A 19,062-nucleotide genomic window follows, 5' to 3' on the forward strand; every position below is an offset into this window, starting at 1 on the left:
TAGCAAAATGCCTAGTAGTTAGGAGGTGCCAAATGAACAGGATCTAATGAGTTGTCATTAAGAAGATAATGCCAGACTTTCTACAATTGAACCTAAAAGCCACACCAAGGAGGCAGCAATCATGTTTGTATTAAGCTATTGACTCCTAGAAAGAAGGGAAAAGCTATAACTGGAATGTCTTTGTACAGGACCCTGATGTAGAGACAGAATCTGCATACTATAAGGTCCTCAGGGTATTAGCTCTGTGGAATCAACAGGTACCAGGCACCATCATTCTCATTTTACAGAGAGGGAGACTGAAGTTGAAAGAGCTTAAGGAGCTTGTCCACGGCTTGCAGTGACTCAGAGTCGGCTTGCCAGCCTGTGCTCTCAGCACTCACACTAGATTATATGACAGGTGACTCAAAAGTTTAAATTGTCTACAAAATATAGCACACCCCGGTGGTTCTAGAATATAGGTTATTTTGCTTGGTTGTTTTAAAAGCAGGACCTGTTCTTCATAAAAATAAATGTTGGTCTGTATCTGGCCCATTTCTGGCTTCTGTACCTCTGCTTGCTTGGTAACGGCCAAGGCCACTAGACGATGGTTCCTCCCGCCTTCTCCCGGCTGCAGCCACTAGTAACACAGACGGCGTCAGGGTCAGTGATGCCATGTCCGACCCCCACTGGGAGCAACTGAGTGCTTAAAAACTTTGCAAAGATAAATAAAGTGAGAAAGGAACTGGCTGATGGGCTAACCACTTCTCCCTTCTGTAGGCCTGCTTTCTGCATGCACAAGCCCCATGAGATTATGACTGATAAGAAAAGGTTTTGTCCTTAACACACACACACACACCCCACTGCAAACTGGTGCTGTCTTCTCTGGACTTGCTCTGAGACGGCAGTCACCAGCTGGCTAATAAAGACTCCTAACTTGACCTCAAAAGTCTCGCTGTGTTTTTTAATCTGTGCACCCCACAATTACTCACAAAGCCCCATCACAGACGCCCTCCCCCGTAACGTGAACCACGCCACGCACTCTAGCAATGAAGAATGCCTTTTTGAGGAATAGGCTGCCCCTGTCCTTGCTGTGGGTAGGGTTCCATTCAGCTAAGAGTGACAGCAAATCCAAAACAACAGTGACTTAACTCACATTCATGAAGTCCGGAGGTTGGCAGGTGCACGGCAAGTATGACAGCTTCGGGGAAATATGCAGGATAGAGCTCCCGTTCCGAGGCCAAGGCGCGGCGGCGTGCGGCCCTGACACGCGGTGGTGACGTCGTGGGACCCGACCCGCCCGGCCAGCTCATCTGCCGCGCCCGCCATCTTGCCCTCATCCGGGCACCCGCGGCGAGAGGGGCGGGGTCCAGGCCGGAAGCGGCTCCGCAGCGGCGCGCGGCCACCTCAGGCCAGTGCTGTTGGGGAGGTTTTGGTGATGAACGCAGAATCAGCTTGGCTTTCCTTGGCTGGGAAAGCGTCGACGGGAAGTGAGCACTCCTTAAACGCTCAGGATGTCTCCAATAGCAGGTGTCTTCTCTGTGTGCAGCAAATGGGCCTGGCTGGACTCTGTGAGCACGTCCATCAACATGGAGCGGTATCGAACCTGCCATTTTGTGGGCACCACACCAGGTTGATAGATCTGTTTTATGTGACTCAGAACTGAGCCCTTATCAAGTGGAATCGACTGTGAATGCAGCACTCACAGCTGGATCTTTGCGTGAATCGGCAGACTCTGCGGCTGCATTACCGTCCATAAATCCGGAGACACCTTACGTGAAACGCGTTGCCTGGTATCTCAGTTATGATCCTGAGTGTCTCCTGGCAGTTGCACAAGCAAATGGTCGTGTTGTCCTTACAAGTCTTGCTCAAGGTCATAACTCAAAGTTCAAAGATTTGATTGGGAGAGGATCTGTTCCAAAGCGTGCACCACAACGCAATACCCTCGCGTGGAATCCTTTGGATAGTCACGGGCTTGCTGCTGGTCTTGATGAACACGGAGCTGACTTTACAGTGCTGATGTGAGCTATCTGCAGCAAATATACGCCTGACATAGTTCCCGTGGGGCAAGTGAGGCTTTCAGCGTTATTAGTAACAAAGCCACTTTATGAGGACAGAGTGACACTTGTCTCTCTCTTTGTTGGCTTCCATGAGACCAGAAACTTCTGCTGGCTGATATGCATTGTAACCTAGCCATATGCAATCTTAGGAATACAAGCCAAAAAATGTTTGTAGATACAAAAGCGGTTCAAGGGGTGACTGTAGATCCATCCTTCCACGATCGTGTTGCTTCCTTCTATGAAGATCAGGTTGCAATATGGGACCTTAGGAAATTTGAGAAGCCGGTTTTGACTTTGAGAAATGAAAGCCCTTAACGGAAGTAGCATGGTGTCCAACTAGGACTGGTCTGCTTGCCACTTTAAGAAAGATAGTGGCCGGCACCGTGGCTCACTAGGCTACTCCTCTGCCTGCGGTGCTGGCACCCAGAGTTCTACTCCCAGTTGGGGCGCCAGTTCTGTCCCACTTGCTCCTCTTCCAGTCCAGCTCTCTGCTGTGGCCAGGGAGTGCAGTGGAGGATGGCCCAAGTGCTTGGGCCCTGCACCCCATGGGAGACCAGGGGGAAGCACCTGGCTCCTGCCTTGGGATAGGCAGCGCAGCGCCAGCCGTAGCAGCCATTTGGGGGGTGAACCAACAGAAAAAAAGGAAGACCTTTCTCTCTGTCTCTCTCCCACTGTCTAATTCTGCCTGTCAAAAAAAAAAAAAAAAGAAGAAGAGATAGTAATATTATTAGATTGTATGATGTGCAGCATACACTCACTCTTATTCCACAATAATTGGAAGAAGCGTGCAACCTTGTGACGATCACATTGCTTCCTTTGCATGGCATCCAACAAGTCAAAATCCAATGATAGCTGCAACTCCCAGCAGAACAGTGTGTGACTTCAGTGTTTTTGAAAGGATATGTCTCGCCTGGAGTCCAGTTACATTTTTAATGTGTGCTTACGGCCGTCATTTGTATGAATGCACAGAAGAAAATGATAATCCTTTAGAAAAAGATAGCGACACAGGTGCACCTTTGGGCTTTATCAAGGTATGGACTTGATACAGAGCAGGTGTGGAGAAGCACATTTTAGCTGGAAGTGAGGATGCACAGCTCAAGTCACTCTGGCATACTCTGCACTATATCCTTTGCATTTGAACTGGGTCAGGGTAATCAGGTAGAGATGTCCCTGAAGTTTGCTGAAAGGTCAGTTTATAAATATGCTGAATGTTTTATATGCAAGTACAAGTTACATAATACTAAAGTTGCTAAGTAAAATGATTCGAAAACACTTGAACTTGAGATAACTGCTTCGTAGTTTGTGTAGGAGGAAGAGAAGTGTACAGTCGAGTAGGAGTGCTCTGTTTGTCCTAACACCTATTACGAATTGGCTCCAAATCAAAGATATGGTTAGCTTTGAAATATTTTCTAAAACTTCATCACTTAGTATTTCCTGTGCATTTAAATACTTATGAAACACTATATGGAAGATATGGATCAGAAATCTCCAGGCAACAAAGGATCATTGGTTTATGCAGGAATACAGTCAATTGTAAAATCATCTTTGGGTAAGAAAATCCCATTTTGTTTTTTTCCAATGTGTTTCTAACTTTTGTACTCTTTATTTTGTCCCTCAGCATTTTGTACATAAATATCCCTTTTGCATTTTGGTTTTCTGGTTAGCTATCTTAGTGTATCGTTGAGTTAAATGCATAATTGTATTCATACCTAAATACCTTTCAGGAGGGAGTCTTGGTTGTTGAAGTGACACTGATGTTGTTCAATCAATTCATTTATTCAGTACTGTGTCTTGAAGGTTCACTTTCAGTGGTTTTACACCAAGCAATTTATAGGATGCAGATTGTTAATTAGTATTTTATCACAACATTTTGCTTTTCAAAAACTAAAAGATCTCTAATTGAAAGGGTATTTGCTGCCCAAATACTTCTCTCTCTTTTTTTTTTTTTATTTGAAAGACAGGGTTACAAAGAGAGGTAGAGACAGAGAGAGAGGTCTTCCATCCACTGGTTCACTCCCCAAATGGCCACAACTGCAGGAACTGCGCCGATCTGAAGCCAGGAGCCAGGAGCCAGGAGCCTCCTCTGGGTCTCCCATGCAGGCGCAGAGGCCCAAGGACCTGGGCCATCCTATACTGCCTTCCCAGGCCACAGCAGAGAACCAGACCAGAAGAGGAGCAGCCGGGATTAGAACCGGCGCCCATATGGGATGCTGGCGCTTCAGGCCAGGGCTCTAACCAGCTGTGCCACAGCACCTACCCCCAAATATTTCTTTGAGCAATAGCTGTGATGTGAAGCTTGACCTAACCTGAAGGAGCCATCCCTGAAATAGTCCCTAATGAATAAATGAATGAATTAATTAATGTATGAGCCAGTGGAAGAGTGGAATTAATAAACTATTTAAGAATAAAATAAAAGTGATGGAAACCCTTTAAAAAACATATGCAGAATCTATCTTGCCATGCTGCCATTCTCACAGCACAAGACAGCTGCCGAACTCCAGTCATCATATCTATAGCCCACCCATAGGAAGTAGGGAGACAGGAAGAAAGTAATTCTCAGAAATCACTCATTTGCCACCATCATGTGACCATTGCTAGCAGCAAGGGGGACTGAGAAATGAGTCTTTATTCTGGGTAACTGGGTTTCCTGCTAAAAACCGGAGATTCTTTTGCTAAGGGATTGAGATGCTGGTGTCACAGTGGCTGATGGCTCTGGGCCTTCCTCATCCAGGTTCAGCGTGAATATGATTAGCTTGTAAGAGGGTGTAAGGACAATGTGGCTACAAAGCTTAGCACCATCCATCAGCCGAGTTGAAATAAATAGTAAGATCATCATTTTATTCTTGAGAGTTTATTCTACAGATTACAGCAAGCAGTCCCTTCTGAGGAAAAGCAAAAGTCGAACCTCCATATTGCTTTACATTTGGTGCCACGCTCATTAAATCCTGTAAAAAGCACGTATTGTCCTACTGCTTGCATGTGTGTGCAAGCGAGCACTGACGGCCAGGCACTGGCACTGTTGGGGGCCTCACAGCCGGTGGCAGCTGCTCACGAAGCTTCTGTCTCGCCCGCATCACACAACGTTCACACCACAAAGGAGAACCCAGGGGCCAGAGAAAATGGCCAGGCCTGATCCATTGCCCAGGAGCCATCCAAGAGGGGTTCCCTAGGAGAGATTCATGCTGAGCCTGGATGAGGGAGGGGCTGCCCTAGACCCAGAGCCACCAGCCAAGTTCATTGCCTAAGTCTCGCAGAGCTGGATTTGCACGCAGTAACATACACACATTTCCCTCCCACCGATGGTTGTGACTCTAAGAACTCCTAGGTCCATTCCCTCAAATAAGTCTCAGAGAAAACCAATGGCACTGATATCCACAGGCTGCAAGTGCACAGCCAACAGTGCCCATCCCAGCTCAGGCCGTGACTGGTTCTGCACCCCCATTGCACTCAACACTGGGAGAAGTGAGGGCTGGCGTCGTGGTGCAGCAGGTTAAGCGGCTGTCTGTAAAGCTGGCATCCCATATGGGTGCCAGTTCAAGTCCTGGCTGCTCCACTTCTGATCCAGCATCCCTGCTGATGTCCTGGGAAAGCAGTAGAAGATGGTCCAAATCCTTGGGCCCCTGCACCCACATGGGAGACCCAGAAGAAGCTCCTGGCTCCTGGTTTCAGCCTGGCCCAGCCCTGGTCATTGTGGCCACTTGGGGAGTGAATCAATGGATGAAAGATTCTCTCTCTCTCTCTCTCTCTCTCTCTCTCTCTCCTCTCTCTCTGTAACTCTGGCTTTCAAATAAATAATAAATAAATCTTAAAAGAAAAACACGGGGAGAAGTGCAAGACTTTGCATGAAACCACTGAGAGGGAGGGGGAGACCCCAGCAGAGCTGACAGCTTCACAGTGGGTGGCTTGACTCATGGGCTGCTCAGCGACATAAATTTAAAAGCCTAGGCCCTCCAGCTACATTTCCGCCTGGGCTCTTTTCCCCTTAATTACAAAATAAACTAAGGCAGAGAAGGTCTCTGCTCTCCCGAGGCTCCCCCTGAGAGGTGGGGAGCCGGGTGTTTCCAATCCAATACAGTCCCAGCCACACCAGATCAATAGACCCTGTGGCTCATGATGTAACTGGCTGCCTTCCTGCATTGCAGGTTCAGCAGGAGGGGACAGCATGGCGGGGGTGGGGATAGGGCTAGGGGTTTCCCTTCCAGGAGTCCCAGGCGTCCTTCAGTCTACACAAAGAATAAAACCAGGGGGCTTCCAAGTGGGTACCAGGACCCTGAACCACAGGCAAGTGGCTGCACAAGACAGGCCAGAAATCTGCCACTCAAAGTGTGCCACAGATGGGGCCACTGCTGGCACGTAGCAGGTGGCTGGCATCCCATATGGGTGCCGGTTCGTGTCCCAGCTGCTCCACTTCTAATCCAGTTCCCTGTTGATGCATTTGGGAGGGTATTGGAGCATGGCCTAAGTGCTTGGGCCCTTGAATCCATGTGGGAGACCTGGGGGAAGCTCCTTGCTCCTGGCTGTGGACCAGCCCAGCTCCGTTCATTGCAGCCATTTGGGGAGTGAACCAGCAAATGGAAGACCTCTCTCTCTCTGTCTCTGTCTCTGCCTCTGTTTCTGCCTCTGCCTTTCAAGTAAATAAATAAATCTTAAAAAAAAAAAAAAACTCTCTCTGCCCCACCTTGTAAATAAATTATTAAAAAAAAAAAAAAAAGCATGCCATGGGCAGATTGATGTCAAGGAGAAGGCAAGTTAGGAAAGCAGAATCCCAGGCCCACCCCAACCTCCGGTCTTGGTAAGTAAGTGATTTATGAAGAACACAAGTTTACTTGACCAGGGTCCTGGAGGCTTAGGAGTTCAAGGGCACAGCACCGGCACCCGCTCAGCGGCTGCTGAGGGCTTCTTGCTGTAAGTTCACCAGGCGAGACAGAGCCAGTGTGCTGGCCTGGGCCTCCCCTCCTCTTCTCCTGAAGCCACCAATGTCATGTAGTGGTGGGGGGTACCCTCATGACCTCAGTTAACCTTAGTGACCTCCTGGAGGCCCCACCCCAGTTACCAGCCACATGGGAATCTGGAGGTTCAGTTTCCCATACAGCTACTTCTGGGTGACACAATCAATGCAAAGCACCCATGGAGCCAGATTCTGCATTGTAACAAGGTCCCCCGAGCAGCACAGGGAAGTTCAAGTGGAGGATCATGGATGGACCTCAAAGAGAGAAAAAAAAAAAAAAGGTACAAGCAAGGGCAAGTCCCTTAGGAAGGAAATGGCCGCTGATCTGGTTTGCAAGGACCCTTGACACAACTCAGAAACCTGGAGTTTCACACTGGCCTCCATTCACTGGCGTCACTCAGTAAAACCAGAGCACACGGTGTGTAGGGACTTGGTGTGAGAGCTGCAGTCTTCACCGGAGGAAATGTGTTGACGTTCAGGTGCTGGAGTGAGTGAGTGTTTGGTGCAGCAGTTAAGCGCTGCTCGGGACACCTGCATCCCACGTTGCAGAGCCTGGGTTCCAGTCCTGGCACTGCTCCCAGCTCCAGCCTCCTGCTAGTGCACAGCAATGGGGCCCCTGCTACCCATGCAGGAGACCTGGATGGAGTTCCTGACTCCTGGTTTCAGCCTGGCCCAGCCCCAGCTGCTGGAGGCATTGGTGACCCAAAACACACCATAATCAACACAGCACTGTTCAGCAGTTTCCCTGTGAAATCAGAGGGGCATGATGTTGACCTTGGAAGTGCTGCTCTCAGCAGGAGGAGATACTGGGCAAAGAGGACACCTTGGGTACTCACAAACACTCATGGGAAGTTGGATAGTGAGGAGGTGAGAAGGTGGGGTTGCAGGTGGCGATGCGGCAGGCTTCTTGGGTAGAGGCCTGATCCTGCTGAGAGCGGGAGGGGTGTCTGAGCCACAGCTGGTGCCGTTAATTGGTGGGAAAGTTTTGGGCTCCACGGTTTGTGGTTGGGAATCCTGTTTAGTCTAAGACAGATGACGGCATTCATTCTGCTGTGGGCTCAGCCTGGACATGAGCTTCAAATCCCTGTTAACTCTTGCTGGGCTCAGCAACACAGATTCCTCCAGACACGGAGAAAAAGCCTGGAACTGGGAGTTGGGTGAGACCTTGGAAAGCTCACTGCTGGCTGCTCCTCCGTGTCCTCCTGCTCCGGGATCCTGGGTGGCCTGACAGGTGCACCTCCCTGGAATCCAGAGGCCAGGCCAGCACTGGAAGTCATGACTTTGAGAAGACCCTACTTGGTCCTGGTGACCACAGGGGTCTCAGAATCATAAAATGTCATCCTTGAGATGACAAAATAGAGTAACGTGTCCACAGTCCCCAGCACCCACAGCAGGGAAGGTGGCAACACCTAGAAAACTACCCCAGCCCTGCAGCTGTCCTGGGGAGCCAAGAAAGCAAAGCACCAGCATGAGGGGACTTCATACCAATCATGACCCAACCCAGCCTCATTTTTTTGTACTTTGCAATTTGCCACCACCCACCCTAACACACACGCTGAGCCTGTGGTAAGCACTAGGACGCAGCCTGTGCCACCATCCATTGTGTCCAGCCTACCCAGGGGCACCCCAAACCAGCAGAGTCCACCCTCGGGAAATGAGCTAGGGCCAGTACCACAGCACACCTGTCCGGGATTATCCTAAATGCTCATACCAGGGGAGAGCAGGAGAACTGATACAGCAGGATCACATCCCCTTCCTAAATTCTGCCCCAGAAAGGAATACAAGCATGTGTTTCAAAACATATGAGGGGGCCGGCGCTGCAGTTCAATAGCCTAATCCTCCGCCTGTGGCGCCGGCACCCCGGGTTCTAGTCCCGGTCGGGGTGCCGGATTCTGTCCCGGTTGCCCCTCTTCCAGGCCAGCTCTCTGCTGTGGCCCGGACTGCAGTGGAGGATGGCCCAAGTGCTTGGGCCCTGCACCCCATGGGAGACCAGGAGAAGCACCTGGCTCCTGGCTTCAGAACAGCACAGTGCGCCGGCCGCAGCACGCTGGCCGCAGCGGCCATTGGAGGGTGAACCAACGGAAAAGGAAGACCTTTCTCTCTGTCTCTCTCTCTCTCTCACTGTCCACTCTGCCTGTCAAAAAAAATATGAAGGGCAGTGGCTGTGGCACAGTGGGTTAAGTCTCCTGTCTACAGTGTCAGCATCCCATGTGGACACCAGTTCTAGTCCTGGCTGCTCCTCTTCCAATCTAGCTCTCTGCTATGGCCTGGGAAAGCAGTGGAAGATGGCCCAAGTGCTTGGGCCCCTGCACCCATGTGGGAGACCCAGAAGAAGCTCCTGGCTCCTGGCTTCAGATCAGCCCAGCTCTGGCCATTGCAGCCATTTGGGGAGTGAACCAGCGGATGCTTCTCTCTCTCTCATTGTCTATTATCTACCTCTCAAAAAAAAAAAGGTATGAAATCAGTGTGTGGTATGCTATCATTTATGTTAAAAAGGATAAATATGTACATGCATGAACACACACACATTTTCATTTGCATAAAATTTCTCCTAAATTGCACAGCAAACCAGAAGTCTGAGGTGAGAAAGAGCTTTTTACCCTATGGTGTTTTATGCTGGGGCAGACACTTCACCACTTCACCTAGAAGACACCTGGGGACTAGTACTGTGGCATAGAGGTTAATCATCTGCCTACAGCACCAGCATCCCATATGGGTGCCAGTTCTAGTCCTGGCTGCTCCACTTCTGATCCAGCATCCCTGCTGATGGCCTGGGAATGCAGTAGAAGATGGTCCAAAGACTTGGGCCTCTGCACCTGTGTGGGAGACCTGGAGGAAGCTCCTGGCTCTTGACTTTGGATAGGCTCAGCTTTAGCTGTTGCGGCCAAATATTTGGGGAGTGTACCAGTGGATGGAGGACCTCTCTCTCTGTAACTATGCATCTCCAGTAAATATAAATAAATCCTTAAAAAAAGAAGTTACGATGACTGCGATGCCATATCAACATGTCAGGGTTCAAGGCCCGGCTCTGCTCCCAATTCCAGCTTCCTATTAATCCATACCCTGGGAAGCAGCAGGCAATGGCTCAGGCAGTTGGGTTCCTGCCCCCGATGTGGGAGACCTGAACTGAGTTTCCTGTTTCTGGCTTTGACCTCAGCCCAGCTCTGGCAGTTAGAGGGATTTGGGAAGTATGCTAATGGATAAGAGTGTCCTCACCCGCTGTCTCTCTCTCTCTCTCTCTCTCTCTCTCTCTCTCTCTCTAATAAACAATTTTTTTAATTCAAAATTAAGTAAAGTGTTGAGCCCTGGGATTATTTGCCTATCTGAATCATTAAATGCAGTGTTTCCTGTTTTCTCCTACAGCAAGAGCATGCCTTAAATCTGCCTGTTCTTCCTCCAGCAGGACCCCCTGACTGCAGCTTCCCATCCAGCTCTCTGCTAACGTGTATGGGAAAGCAGCAGAAGGTGGCCCCGGTGCTTGAGCCCCTGCCACCTAGATGGGAGACCTGGATGAAGCTCCTGGCTCCTGGACTAGGCTTGCCCCAGCTGTGGCTGTTGCAGGCATTTGAGGGCGTGAACCAAAGAATGGAAAATGTCTCCCTTTCTCTCTTTATCTCTCGGTCTTTTGAGTAAATGAATAAATAAATATTTTTAAAAAATGTAGCTAGGGGGGCCAGAGCCGTGGCATAGTGGATAAAGCTGCTACCCGCAGTACCAGCATCCCATCTGGGTGCCAGTTCATGTCCCGGCTGCTCCTTTTCCAATCCAGCTCTCTGCTATGGCCTAGGAAAGCAGTAGAAGATGGCCCAAGTTCTTGGACCGCTGCACCCACGTGGGAGACCCAGAAGAACTTCTAGCTCCTGGCTTCAGATCAGCCCAGCTTCGGCCACTGCAGCCAATGGAAGACCTCTCTCTCTGTCTCTCCCTCTCTCTGTAACTCTGCCTTTCAAATAAATAAGTAAATCTTTAAAAAAAAAAATAGCAACTGTCCACATCGTGGCTCTGAGCGCATGGCTCTGAGCACTGCCCCGCGAAGCCCTTTCCTAAACACACCTTCTTCAGCCCCGCCCACCAGGCTCACCTCACAATATCTGGGGACAGCACCCAGGAATCCACCTGCTCGACACACAGCTCCTTGCTCACCCACATCCACAAGGTATGGGCATGGGAAGCAGGCAGAAGCCACAGCGGGAACCACGGAGGGGAGATTACCTTTGGCACACTTGTGATGGTAACCGATGGACCACAAACTCCCCTCCCACATGCAAGGGAAAAAAAAAAAAACTTGCTATTGGTTTGAACTTCCCTCCGAGGTCTGTGTGGGAGAATTAAATCCAAATAATGCAACTGGAATCACTGTTTTTCAATTGGCACACAGAAAGGGTGTGCCTATTTAGGGGCTACCAAGTGTTGTTTCCATACACATCTCCTGTAATAGCTTCTAAAGGATGTATTCAAAGAACTGAGTGTCTAACTGTTAAACCTTTCTTCCAAAATTCCTGCCTGACTTACACAAAAGGTCAAAAGAAAGTCTGACTTATTTATTGATTGCTCATTTAATTACCAAGCATAACAGTTTGTGTTCTCAATAGATGATTTATTAGCGACATAAACGTAATATTAACCATGCCCACCCTGACGTGATGATGGACAGCCTAATGCTTGGAACATGTCTCACTCCTTTGACAGCTTCCTGGAGTTTAATTCTGTCCTCTCTTTTCACGAAAACCTCCTCATCTCATCCAGAGGGTTTTCCCCCCAAGTTTTCTCATTGTGCATCAAGATCTGCCCATGTAAAATTCCTTTTATGTTGGTATTTTAATTGAACACTAAAAAATAATAGTTTGTAGAATACAAGATTTACTATAGCACATAAAAAAATAAAATGACAATAATAAAAAAAATCTATCTCACTCACATAAATTAAGGCAAAGCCCTAAAAATTCAAACCTATGAATATCAGATATATTCTGCAGTTGATTTTCCATTTTCAGCCCCAAAATGCAATAAATTATAAAGTATTAGCATGCAGTAGTGCAGCCAGGGTACTGACCAGACACATAACTCTCCCCTAAAACATCCAAGCCATTTCTTATCATATTTGTCTTTCCAAATCTTTATTAACTCCACCAAAGGAGCTTATTGGAGACCTACCTTCATTCTGACCTCAGGGGCTTTAGGTTGGCAAAAACAAAACAAATGAGAACTCTGATATTCACATACATACAAGGGGAAAATCAATAGTTTTAATTTTCACTTTGAGGCCTACAATTTTCAACTGACGGCCTCAGCAGGTTTTAATGGACACAAACAATTTACTTTTACTGTTTTAATTGTTTTTAGTCAATCACTTTTTATTGCCCCTCTACATCTGACTAAACAAATTAATCGAGCTATATTCATAAATGATGACCGGGTAAAATGGCCAGTTATCTATATTTTACTATTTGAGTCTCAATTACAGGCGGCATTAGGAAGTAGCTGGCCTGAAAGGTAGCCTTAGCCAGTAAAGCAGAAAATGCAACGATTTGGGAGAAAATGACAGAGCAATGGCCCTCCCCGGGTTAGAGCATCCCAGGGCAGCTCCTGGCAGCTCCTCCCACCTGAATGCAAAGCGGCTACCCCTCTGCTCCCTGGGGAGGACACAGAGCAAGGTGGAGGTTTTGAGGTTGGCAAAGGCCTTGAAGCCTAAGGCAGCCAAGAGCTGCCAGCGGCAAGTTCATGAGGAGACTCCATTAAAGCCCAAGTCATTCTGGCACCAGGGACACAGACTGCTGTGCACACAATTCACCTTTTTATATAAAATTTTTAAAGATTTATTTATTTATTTATTTATTTGAAAGGCAGAGTTACACAGAGAGAGGAGAGGCAGAGAGAGAGAGGCAGAGAGAGGTCTTCCATCTGCTGGTTCACTCCCCAGTTGGCTGCAACAGCCGGAACTGCACCGAACCAAAGCCAGGAGCTTCTTCCGGGTCTCCCACATGGGTGCAGGGGCCCAGGGACTTGGGCCATCTTCTACTGCTTTCCCAGGCTATAGTAGAGAGCTGGATCAGAAGTGGAGCGGCTGAGACTCGAACCGGTGCCCACATGGGATGCCAGCACTGCAGGCAGCGGCTATACCCTATACACCACAGCGCTGGGCCCCACAACTCACTTTCTGTGCAGTCAAGTAAACTCTCTCCACTCTTTCAAAAGCCTATAATATCCCAAGCTGCAAACTTTCCCCCATGAATGAGTGATCTGGGCCCCTGTAAGCCTAGCAGGCCAGCACCAGGTAACCACTGCCCCCACCACACACACACATACACACACACACTGAAAAAGCTTGAACACACACAACTTTCCCTAGCTTAGAAATTATTTTTGTAGAAGCAGGCATTGTGGCGCAGCAGGTGGAGCCACCACTTGGGACTCCTGCATCCCGTATCAGAGCGCCTATGATCAAATCCTGCCTTAGCTTCTATTTCCAGCTTCCTGCTAATGTGCCAGGAGGCAGCAGTTGATGGTTCAAGTACGTGGGTTCCTGTCATCCCTGTGGGAGATCTGGATGGAGTTCCTGACTCCCGGCTTTGACCTAGCCCAACCCTGGCTATTGCTGGCATTTGGAGAGTGAACTAATGGATATAAGTGTTCTCTCTCTCTCTCTCTCTCTCTGCCTTTCAAATAAATAAATAAAAGCTACTAAAATATAAAATAATAATAATATTCCCAGGAGCAGGTGTTTGGCCTAGCAGTTAAGAGTCCAGCTTCCTGCGAATGCAGATCCTAGAACAGCAGGTGATGGTTCAACCCGTTGGTTTCTGTACCTGACATGGGAGACCTGGTTTGATATTCCTGGCTCCCACCTTCGGCCTGGATTGATTTGAGTCCTTCCTGAAAGTCCATGAATTCCAGTTGGCATCATGCTGTACAAGACAGAGTTTTTCAGAACCACCATCAAGGTGTTTTCTGACTGCAAAGAGTTACAGCTTCTTCTCATCTCACTAGAGAACAGCTGTGTCATGGTGGGTTTGACCACTGTGATCTCAATTATTTGTACCGTGAGGCAGTTGCGGGAGAGAAGAGAAATAATGCAAGCAGTGCAAATGACTTTGCCCTCCATCCACTTGCTGGGGACGTGTCGTCGAGCGAGCAGGAGATTGGAAACTTGACTCTGCTCTTCCCGCAGTCACTGAGCTCTGAACTGGCTCCCAAACACATCTGATGCACCACTGCAGAAACCGCAAAAACAACTCGAGAGAAGTTAACTGTGTTGGACTCACTTGGTTTCCAAAAACAGTGCCCTCCCAATGACCTTTAAAGATAATCTGGACCTCCCTCCCCACCATGCCGCTGAACGTCATCTTTGGAAGGGAACCCCAGGCACCTCCTAAGACTTGTGCGACGCCAGACCAAAATCCAGGACAACTCCTCTCTGGTGTGATTTACTCACCCGTTCCAGCAGTCAGACCCTTGAAATCTCTGATTTGACCCAAAGGGCAAATAATTATTCCATTTAATTGTGATAAATCGCTCTGGAGTAAGCAAATATCTGATTCTTAATTAACGTCCCCAGCACTCCCAACAGGGACAGTGCAGCTGCTCCGCGGCGCCTTCTACTCCCCCATTAGGGCTAAGTGTGGGTCTGATTGAAGAGACAGGTGGCACACAATGGCTTCCAGGACACAGGCTGTGCTCTGAGCGTAGGTGCTAACAGCAGAAATCATGGGGAAATCACCATGCAGCTCTGAACTGGCACTCAGAGCAGATAGCTCAGAGGCCGGATTCTGATTTGGCAAAGCTGCTGCAGAAGACACAATGCTGACTACAGGGACAGCACGGGCTCCAGCACCTGCTTCTTAGGCTGGCTGTTAGGTTCTGATATGCTTATTTCTTTTTCTTATTCTTTTTATTTTTTTATTTTTTTTATTTTTTTGACAGGCAGAGTGGACAGTGAGAGAGAGAGACAGAGAGAAAGGTCTTCCTTTGCCATTGGTTCACCCTCCAATGGCCACTGCGGCTGGCACGCTGCGGCGGGCGCATCGCGCTGATCCGAAGCCAGGAGCCAGGTGCTTCTCCTGGTCTCCCATGCGGGTGCAGGGCCCAAGTACTTGGGCCATCCTCCACAGCACTCCCGGGCCACAGCAGAGAGCTGGCCTGGAAGAGGGGCAACCGGGACAGAATCCGGCGCCCTGACCGGGACTAGAACCCGGTGTGCCGGCGCCGCTAGGCGGAGGATTAGCCTAGTGAGCCGCGGCGCCGGCCTCTGATATGGTTATAAAAACTTTTGTTATATGGGTGAATAGGTAAATAATGGTTGCTATTATTACTACTCATAACAATAGCATCTTCATTACTGTGAGAGTTAAAATATAAGGAATAAAGCAATAATGAAAGAAACTATGGGGCTGGCGCTGTGGTATAGCCAGTAAAGACTCTGTGTGCAATGCCAGCATCCCATATGGGCTCCGGTTTGAGGACTGGCTGCCCCACTTCCAATCTAGCTCCCTGCTAATGCACCTGGGAAAGCAGTGGAGGATGGTTCTGGTCCTTGGGCCCCTGCAACCACATGGGAGACGCGGAAGAAGCTCCTGGCTTCTGACTTCGGATAGGCATAGCTCCTGTCATTGTGGCCAGTTGGGGAGTGAACCAGTGGCCATTGTGGGAGTGAACCATCGATGGAAGACCTCTCTCTCTCTCTACCCCCCCAACCCCGCCTCTGCCTCTCTGTAACTCTGCCTTTCAAAAAATAACTAAATCTTAAAAAAAAAAAAAAAGAGAGGGAGAATTAGAAGCCACAACTCAGTGCTCTTCCATTTAACACATTTGCTCTAATTGCCTCTCCTAAGAGAGTAAGGGGATAGGACCTAGCTGGAGACCATGGTCCCAGCCCCCATAAGACAGCCCCACAGACAAGTAGGAAATCCAAAACTGCACTATCCAGGTTCTTGGCTTACAAGCAAGAGAGATAAATTCTAAGTGAAGGAGAACAGGACAAGTGTGGTGGTTCACAAAGATGGCCCCGATTCTCACCCGTCCTGATCTCCATACCCTTTGTCAAGGAACTTCACAGAACCCACCCCCCATGGCTGGGCTGACTTGTTCTTCCCTTGCCAGAAGCTCACCTCAGAAACCTGCTTTGGCCTATGGAATGTAAGCAGACATGACGTAAGCATGGGCACCGAGTGGGTGTGGACATAGATTCCCCCTCTAAATACAACTCAATACCCTGGAGATGATGCAACTGGCAACCAAAGAACTGGCTAGGGACCTCAATCATAGAAGACTGGCTAGGGAGATCAGGACTTAGAGAACAAAACCATGGTAAATCCCCAGGACTTTCATTTTATCTCCCACAATTCCTAGACTGGGCACGGGAGGTCCCACAACCCAGGACTGCTAAAAAACACAGACGAGAGAGAGAGGAAGGAGAGAAGGTAGGACAGAAGAGGAGGGAAGAGAAAGGCCTGCTCTGGCCAAATTCTTAGCAGAGACTTGGAAGGGAGAGCCACACACAGCACTAACAGTAGCCTGATCTACCTGCAGCATCAGCACCAGCAGAGTTCCACGGAACAATCTAATCCATTCTAATCTGCCCATAGCATCAATAACAAAGAAACCCAGGCAGGTAGAACCATCCCACACCCCACACTCACCATCAGGTTGCACCAACAGGCCCAGTATCTTTCACCCCTTTACCCAAAAGGCAGCCCAGATCTGGCATCCCCAGCTCTCTATCCAGGGCAGCAGGTGAACCAGGCCTAAGATTTCCTGATCCGCTACCCAGCAGCAAAGGAATATCACACTTCATAGCTCATAGCTCTCTACCCTGCTGTAGAAGGTAGCCTAGGGAGGCCCTTTCCACTCCCAGGAACACTGGCAGACACAGGGTGAGACACGCACCTCTACCAGGTGCCAGAAAAACAGGCCAAGAGAAACACTTTTTGTAAATCCAGCAACACTTGGGTCCCACTTGGCACAGGAAAGTGCCTTTTGCCCACGTCCCGCCTTCAACTCCCCTCTGCCCTGGGCAGGACTGGGAGGGACTCAGTGAGGGCTATGGGAGCCAGAAGAACATCATCCGTTCCCAAAAATCTAAACTTTCACTCGAGTTACAATCTACTAAAATAGGCACGCTAAACCTAAAAAGGGTGTCCTCCTGCCCAAATTGAGATGATTATGTAAGATCAAGAACCAATAAAATCCCAACTAAAACAGGAAAGGCACCAGTACAGAGATGAATCAGAAGTTGAAATTGACAAAGATTTTAAAGAAGCTGGCATAAAATTACTTCAGTGGGTAATTACAAATCCCCTTGAACAAATTAAAATATACAAAACTTTCAACAAATAAGTCTTATTTAAAAAAAAGTATAAACTATAGGGCTGAAATAAAAATTCAATGGATGTAGTACAATGGCGCTCTTTCCACCATCTTGGAGCCTCTGGAGGCCTGCTGGAAGCAGCACTTCTAAGAGGCAAACACTTTTGGAAGACTGTGGTGCGAGGCCATTTTTGCTGATGCTAAGTGAGGTCTCTGGATCCAAAGGGAGAACCCTTTGGATTAAATTTGAAGGTGTAGCTAGTGCTGCAGCTCACTAGGCTAATCCTCCACCAGCGGCGCCGGCACACCGGGTTCTAGTCCCGGTCGGGGTGCTGGATTCTGTCCCGGTTGCCCCTCTTCCAGGCCAGCTCTCTGCTGTGGCCAGGGAGTGCAGTGGAGGATGGCCCAGGTCCTTGGGCCCTGCACCCACATGGGAGACCAGGAGAAGCACCTGGCTCCTGGCTTCGGATCAGTGCAGCACGCTGACTGTAGCAGCCACTTTGGGGGTGAACCAAAGGAAAAAGGAAGATCTTTCTCTCTTTCTCTCTCTCACTGTCTAACTCTGCCTATCAAAAAAAAATTTTTTTGAAGGTGTTTGTGCTTGAGGTGAAACTGAATTCTATCTGAACAAGAAATGTGCTGACATGTATACTGCAATACAGTGACTCCTGGAAGGAAACGTGACATTGCCAGAGTAACCTGAGGAAAGATAGCTGGTGCTCATGGAAACCGTGGCATGGTTCTTGTCGAATTCCAAAGCAAACTTCCCGCGAAGGCTGTGTGATGCTGTACCCCTCAAGGATTTAAAGTACTGAAAAGTAAATGAGTAGGGGGCCAGCAACATGGCTCACTTGGTTAATCCTCCGCCTGTGGCACCGGCATCCCATATGGGTGCTGGGCTCTAGTCCCGGTTGCTCCTCTTCCAGTCCAGCTCTCTGCTGTGGCCCTGGAGGGCAGTGGAGGATGGCCCAAGTGCTTGGGCCCCTGCCCCGCATGGGAAGCCAGGAGGAAGCACCGGCTCCTAGCTTCAGATCGGAGCAGCTCTGGCCATAGCGGCCATTTGGGGAGTGAACCAAAGGAAGGAAGACCTTTCTCTCTGCCTCTCTCTCTCACTGTCTATAACTCTACCTATCAAATATATTTTTTAAAAAAAAGTAAATGAGTAAAAAGTGGATTTGTTCTGCTTTCTTTTTTATTAAATGGCTTGAAAAACACATTGCCCTCATTTGAGTTGTTGTATGCTTTTTAAACTGGTACAGGTTTATGTTGCATTTTCAGTGTATGTTGTACCAAAGCATCCGATTCCCACCATTTAAGACCACCAGGAGCCGAGGCTGATGCAAGCGCAAGAGTTTTATTTCAAACTCGAGTTTGGACCAACATCTGCACCAGGCACAGCTGGGCTGGATCGGTGGCCCCTACAGTAAAGCCGTTAGGGTTTTTACACAGTTGAACAAACAAGTCCGGCTGTACAGCATCTGATAGACTTATATTTTAAATTTATACTTGTCGGTTTATGATTGGCTGAAGTTCAGGGTCCGAGCTGCTAGGGTGTATGTGCCAAACTGCAGTTTCGGGGTGTTATCAATCACCTTAACTGTCTGAAAAGACACCTGGGACTTTGCGTAGTTCCCTGCTATCTGTTAATTGGCTGTTGCTAGGAAAATTTATAATAAGGGGAGTTTTATTTTCTTTTTTAGCAGCTTTTGGCTTAGGGTTCAGGGCCCAGTCAGGCCCGAGTTACAAGATGGAGGCCTGGTCTAAAATAGCTGCGCC

General features: G+C 48.7%; 1 pseudogene; it reads left to right on the plus strand.

The window, feature by feature from the left end:
- Positions 1–1,414: 1,414 nt before the first annotated feature.
- On the plus strand, positions 1,415–2,431 carry LOC138843931 (GATOR2 complex protein MIOS pseudogene; annotated as a pseudogene).
- The last annotated feature ends 16,631 nt before the right edge of the window (positions 2,432–19,062 follow it).

The sequence above is a fragment of the Oryctolagus cuniculus genome, chromosome 10 (genome assembly GCF_051225735.1).
Source record: "Oryctolagus cuniculus isolate XC-2025 breed Fujian yellow rabbit chromosome 10, ASM5122573v1, whole genome shotgun sequence".
NCBI lineage: Eukaryota > Metazoa > Chordata > Mammalia > Lagomorpha > Leporidae > Oryctolagus > Oryctolagus cuniculus.